The sequence below is a fragment of the Tenrec ecaudatus genome, unplaced genomic scaffold (assembly GCF_050624435.1).
Source record: "Tenrec ecaudatus isolate mTenEca1 unplaced genomic scaffold, mTenEca1.hap1 Scaffold_2039, whole genome shotgun sequence".
Lineage (NCBI taxonomy): Eukaryota > Metazoa > Chordata > Mammalia > Afrosoricida > Tenrecidae > Tenrec > Tenrec ecaudatus.
In genome coordinates, this window is record NW_027458295.1 from 28102 (window position 1) to 35000 (window position 6899).

The following is a 6899-nucleotide window of genomic DNA, read 5'->3' on the forward strand; positions in this document are numbered from 1 at the left end:
GTCATAATTGATTCCAGAGTAGTGAGGTTTTCTTGATTGATATAAATAATTTTTGGTGAGTATTGAAAAAACCAGTCAATATTATTTTTAATACACATCAAAGAAGGTCCACATTAATTGTTCACACAACCCTGCCACCTTCTTTCTTTATTCCCTTGCCTCTCACTCTCCTTTCTTCCTCCCTATGGTCTTTTATCTCATTCTTTTTCTTTCAAGGGTTAGCCTAGGAGTGGGGAAGTCTGAGTAATTCTTAACCAAAAGACTAAATTGGGGTTGCCGCCGCGGAGCGGAGTGGAGCTGGTTGCAGTCACGGAGCTCGGGTACCGAGCGGGCTGGGTCTATGGTCGCTCCGCGGGTCGCTCCGCCGGCTGGTGCTTCTTCATCAGGACAAGCTGTGTTCCATGGCAGGGAACTTTTGGCAGAGCTCCCACTATTTGCAATGGATTTTGGATAAACAAGACCTTCTGAAGGAGCGCCAAAAGGACTTAAAATTTCTCTCAGAAGAAGAGTATTGGAAACTACAAATATTTTTTACAAATGTTATTCAGGCATTAGTTGAACATCTTAAATTAAGACAGCAAGTTATTGCCACTGCTACAGTCTATTTCAAGAGATTCTATGCCAGGTATTCTCTGAAAAGTATAGATCCCGTATTAATGGCTCCTACTTGTGTGTTTTTGGCATCCAAAGTAGAGGAATTTGGAGTAGTCTCAAATACAAGGTTGATTGCTGCTGCTACTTCTGTATTAAAAACTAGATTTTCATATGCCTTTCCAAAGGAGTTTCCTTATAGGATGAATCATGTATTAGAATGTGAATTTTATCTTTTAGAACTAATGGATTGTTGCTTGATAGTGTATCATCCTTATAGACCTTTGCTCCAGTATGTGCAGGACATGGGCCAAGAAGACATGTTGCTTCCCCTGGCATGGAGGATAGTGAATGATACCTATCGAACGGAGCTTTGCCTACTGTACCCTCCTTTCATGATAGCTTTAGCTTGCCTACATGTGGCCTGTGTTGTACAGCAGAAAGATGCCAGACAATGGTTTGCTGAGCTTTCTGTGGACATGGAAAAGATTTTGGAAATAATCAGGGTCATTTTAAAACTCTATGAACAGTGGAAGAATTTTGATGAGAGAAAAGAGATGGCAACTATTCTTAGTAAGATGCCCAAACCAAAACCACCTCCAAACAGTGAAGGAGAGCAGGGTCCAAATGGAAGTCAGAACTCTAGCTACAGCCAGTCTTAGAACATTCCGAAGATTTTCATAGTGGACCACTTGGAAATAAACCATTGGACAGATTTCAGTAATGTCTTCAATGGAACACAAATGAAAATGAATAGTTGGTTTCTGTCAAGCACTTTGGGAAGTGATTTATTTTTGCAAAATAATTTTCCTTACCTGGTTTGATTTTACTGCATCATTGATTAAAACCTCTTAATTATAAAAATTTTGAAAGTTTCTAAGGAACCTGCAGATAGACAGACATAGACATATCAAGATTTATAGCTCTTTGATTAGTATAATTTTTAAGTTGAATAATATAATTTTAAAATTTGGATTTGTAGCTTTTTATTAAGTCAGGAAACATGAACACAATTTGTTTTAAATCCTCTTTGGTCACTGAAGGACCAGAACAAGGACAATAAAAGTCAAACATCTGAGGGCTTTTTTCCCTCTTTAACTTAATTTTAAAGCTGTATTTAAGGAATCAAATCTTACAAAATCCTGGAAGATTTTGGTAATGATGTTGATGATTTCAGGGAAAATAATCAAGTACCTATTGATTTAAAAGTATATTTTATTCAATAGTTTTGGTGTCTTGCCAGGGAAGACTCTAGCCCAGTTCTAGCAGAAAAGTGCAATATGTACAGCAAGCATATTTTGATGTTTTAAAAGTTATATTAATTCTGTAAACATTTTAAAAGGCTGGGCAAACTTTAAAAGAAAAAAAAAGATCCTACATGAAGTTATTTGCAATTGAGTCACAGTTAATCAAGCATTTAAAATTTTTTAATTGGCTAAAACACCGATTATATGGTTAAAATTTGGTAAACTTTCAATGTTAATTTTTACTGTACTGTGAAAAAAATTTTATAATACATACATCCCTTACTTAATTTTTCTGTTTTAGTGTGACTTCACAAATTTACTATAGATATCCTGAGCCAAGAACACAATCAGGTTTCGGGCCAGTTTGATACTGGCTGTTCTTAATTCTGATATGAGTGGAGGAGTTCAGGCTCAATGTCATCTCAGTGGGACTGTGCTGTCTGTGGAACTCAATGAATTAATAATTTTCTTCAGACTTGAAGGAGAGTGGTAAATAAGTTAAGGAGTTAAAGGATGTCAGTGTACAATTTAAGGGTTCATTGTGGAAAATGGATTATTAAATGTTGAATTCCTGGTATAAAACTGCAAGAATAAAAGAAAGTTCTCCAAAAAAAAAAAAAGACTAAATAGGTTTTATTGTTGGTGTTATTACTTGGGTTAAATTTTTTTCTTTTCTCTTCTTCTATTGGTTTGTGTCATGTAACCCAGAAAATGAGGAAACATTTGGAACATCAAAACACTATCCTTTCTCAGTAGACTACAAGCATTAAAGGCAACAGAGATAAATACTCCAATAATAACAATAACATACAAGGATAGCTAGAGAGATAAATAGATAGATAGAAAAACCACAAAATCTGAGCAGTTGTGGGAAGGAGAATGGGACTAGCCCCATGAATAAATATAGGTTTGCCAGAGAATAGTTCTATATACATATTAGCATATACTACAAATATGTTCATGAATATAATAGTGCATCCAGGAGGCATAGTTATGAAAATGTCTTAGGTATAACAAAACCCCTTGAGGGAGCGTGTCCTAAATATGGGGGATCAGGAACATAGCTCTGAGAGACCTCAAGATCAATTGGAACAAACTAGCTCACAAAGACAATGTTCTGTATCCATCAGGGAAGTGACTGGGGTCTTCAAAAGCTAGTGAGTAGCAAACTAAAAGTCGGTTCTTGGTCTTACCCTATGTGTTGGACAGGGTTCTCTAGAGAGAGAAAACCATATTGCTAGTAATTATATATAAATATATTAAAAAGCTAGATATACAATAGAAGAAATGAACCACTAAATTATATACAGATAGATAACACAAGAAACTAACAGTGAAATTATAAAACAGTGAGACACTAGCAGTCCTTTAAGGCTTGAGAGCCGCCAGTTGCCAGTCCCTTTCTGTAGAGAGAGCTGGGCTATATATACCCAGGCAGCAAACAGCAAGGCAAGTCACCAACTGTCACCAACTGTCGGTCCCCAGCTCCAGAGATGAACATACCAATCCTGTGGGATTAAATGGACCTCAACTTACAGCGACACAGTCCACAAGCTAGGCATCCCACAGGTAGTGTACCCCTTTAAATTGAGGCACAGAACAAGCAAGGCGAGGCTCACGAAACCATCTATCCCTCTGCCCTTCGATTAATCCTACTTGTGTTTATCGGCTAGGCTGGCACTATAAACTATTGGACCCTGTCTGGAGCAAATAACAGTGAATAAAATCAAGATGCCTGGCAACAATTAGTCCAAATCAGTAATGGACTATGCGTACCTCAGCCTCTATGATGCTAAGGTCAGAAGAACTAAAAGGTGCCTGCCTATCACAAACAGCTGCTCTGAAAGGGATCATGGTACATGATCCTAGATAGAGTGGGGAGTAATGTGTCAGAAAACTGAAAGTCATACTACTACTACCAATAGTAATAATAATGATAAAAGATGAGGTTTATTGGTTAGATAGACTAGTGAGATCCCCACTACTATGGTCCTTCATCACCCTTCAGGTCTGGAACTGAATTCCACCCCCTGAAAAATAGACAGGTTTATAAAGTGAACCTTATGAAAATCAAAGGTTGCAGCCCTCAGTATGGATTACAACTCAATGTCAAGAAGACACACATCCTCACAACTTGATCAATAGGTACCATGATAAATGGAGAAGTTTGTTGTTTTTTTATTTGTTGTTATTTGTTGAAGTTGTCACGGATTTTTGTCTTGATGAGGTATATAATCAATGCTCTTGGAAGCTGCAATCATGAGATCAAATGATGCATTGCGTATGGATACATTTGGTGCACAATACGTCTGTAGAGTGCTAAAAAGCAAGGATGTTACTTTGAGGACTAAGGTGCACCTTACCCAAGCCATAGTAATTTAAATTGCCTCATAAGTATGTGAAAGTCAGACATTGAATAAGGAAGGCTGAAGAAGAATTGATATGTTTGAATTGTGGTGCTGGTGAAGAATATTGAAAGTAACATGGACTGCCAAGGGAACAAACAGATCTGTCTTAGAAGAAGTATGGCCAGAAGGCTCCTTAAAGGCAAGGATGGTGAGACTTCCTCTCACATACTTTGGTCATGTTATTAAGAGAGACTAGTCCCTGGAGAAGGACATCATGCCAGGTGAAGTAGAGGGACAGGGAAAGAGAGGAAGCCCCTTAAGGAGATGGATTGACAGTGACTGAAACAAGGGGCTCAAGCTTGGGAACAATTAGGAGAATAATTCAGGGCTAGGTAGTGATTCTTTCTGTTTGGCATAGGGTCAATGTGGGTTGCAACTGGCTCAATGGCACCTGATAAGAACAACTACACCAAAATGAATCATAGCACTGAGGAGCACACATTCCTCAGAACCATCAACCATTCAAAAGCTAATAGGCAGTATTTGCCCAAGGCCAAATTCAAAAGGCAGGCAAGGTTAGGGGAGAAGGGTGAATGAAAACAGGAAGCAGAGTTTCAATGGCATGAGTGATATTACATTGCAGGAGATTGTCATCAATGTCACATAAAAAAACGAGTATAAATTGTTATGTGCAAAGCTGATTTTCTCTGTAAATCTTAACCCACCTTACAATTAAAAGTTTCTTTTTTTTAAAAAAAAAGACACCATAGTTCATATAATAGACACAGCCAAAGATCTCCTGGACAATTCTAAAATGATCTCCCAAATGATTTGGGTAGTTAGCCCTCCCCAGGGAGTTCTACCCATTGAAACGCTGGGTGGTTATGGCTGCAATTATATTTCAGGCCAGAAGAGGCAGCAGAGGCCTGGTTGTTCAAATGCTGCAAAACTACCAGACAATGGGCAAACAGTTTCTTTCCACGGACGACTAGCGGCTCTGTCATATCCATGTCTGGTGTTCAACACTTGGCGACAGAATCCAGCCCGCTGGGTTTGGGTGGGGTCTGTTTCTCACCCATGCTTGGCTTGGGATTGTTCTATGGCATCCACTAAGTGGAGTCCTTTCCTTTCTGATGTCCCAAGAAAGCTGTTTTCTCCTTTTTCCTCTCTGGCCCTCTTCCCAAGAACCCTGGGGTTCACTCTGCTTTCCTCTGGTTGATGTTTCTCAGGCAGTTACTTGACCTTGGTTCATCTACTGCAGGTGACCATTTGCAAGGAACTGTACCGTCCTTGGATGGTGTTGTTCATGAGCTAGGCTGCGAACTATGGGTTAAAGGTTTGAGTTCACCCAGAGGTGCCTTCCAAGAAGGGCCTGGTGATATGCTTCTGGAAAAAAACTCACCTCAGCCATGGAAAATTCTAGGGACCGGACTTCTCTAACACACTTGGGCTCTATGTGAGTCCGAGTTGACTCAATGGCAATTGGTTGCTGGTATTCCTGTAAGTAGAAGACAACAATCTTTAAGCAGTCCCTCTTGGATTCATGGGAGGAGGATGGCTTCCGCTGAGAGAACTTCTCAGGGCTCCAAGGGCTCAATGATCTTACAAAAAATGAGAGAAACGATGAGCCTGATGACAGATGATATTGCTATGCAGGCCCCGTTTCAGGATGCTCAAGGTTCCAGGTCTTTCCCTGACTCACAGTGGAGCCGTGTTAGGTTCCAAATAGAAGGTCACCCTTGCTCCCAGGACCTGGAGCCTTGTAGCTGAGCAGAGCAGTCATGATGAGAAAGAGGACCCAAGGGGGAAGTCAGAGGGCTGCTTCATTTGTCTCGTTGTCAAGCAAATAAATGTTTTGGCAGGAAATTTCTCTTCAAGAGTGTTCTGATTTCTTGAAGGAAATCTTCTGAACCATTTCCTCAGGGGAAAACCACTCAACTACCTCTGGAAGGAAGATTTTTCTCCTTCCAAGCTTACCAGGCTGTGCTAACTCACAGAGGAGGTGTGACTAGCAGGCAATGAAACTGATTTCCAGACTCCTATGAAAACCAGCAAGTGCTCGGCTGCTAAGTGAAAGGCCGGCAGTTGGAAAACCCCAGCTGCTCTGCAGGAGAAAGTGGTGGCTGACTGTGTCTGACAAGATGACAGCTTTGGAAACCCAATGGGGCAGTTCTCCTCTGTGCTCTACAGTTGCTTTCAGTTGGAGTGGACTTGATAGTGATAGAGCTGATCTTTTTTTCCCCATGAAAATCAGCTTGCACGAATACATGTGCATTCATGGATGTCTGTGTCTGCTTTGGCATGCATGTGCAAATATGTTCCTATTTGCACGTGGATGGATACGTCTGTGAATGTGGGCATCTCTATTTACTTTGCCATGTGTGTGCACATGTCTGCCTTTGTCAGTATGCATGCGGGCTCAGGCAGCATAGAGAGATCACAGAGAAACTTGGAGAGAAAGAGAAAAGTAACCTATTTTCTCATGGGTCTCCCATACCTGACGGTCTACTGGCATCCACCGCCACGAAGACCAGAGATCACTTCATGCCATGTGTCCAGCTGCCCATTGCTGGTTGAGGACAGTCACCAGGGAGGCAAGTCAGACTGGCCTCGCCATCCTACCACCCACCTGCAGGAGTGATTCCCACCATCTGTCCTGGAGCCCCTCCCACCTTACTCAGCCTCCCTAGACATTGAGTGAAAGGCGTTTCCA

The 6899-nt window shown here is 40.8% G+C and overlaps 1 pseudogene; it reads left to right on the top strand.

The window, feature by feature from the left end:
- The first annotated feature begins 340 nt into the window (after positions 1 to 340).
- Positions 341 to 2439, top strand: LOC142436298 (cyclin-C pseudogene; annotated as a pseudogene).
- The last annotated feature ends 4460 nt before the right edge of the window (positions 2440 to 6899 follow it).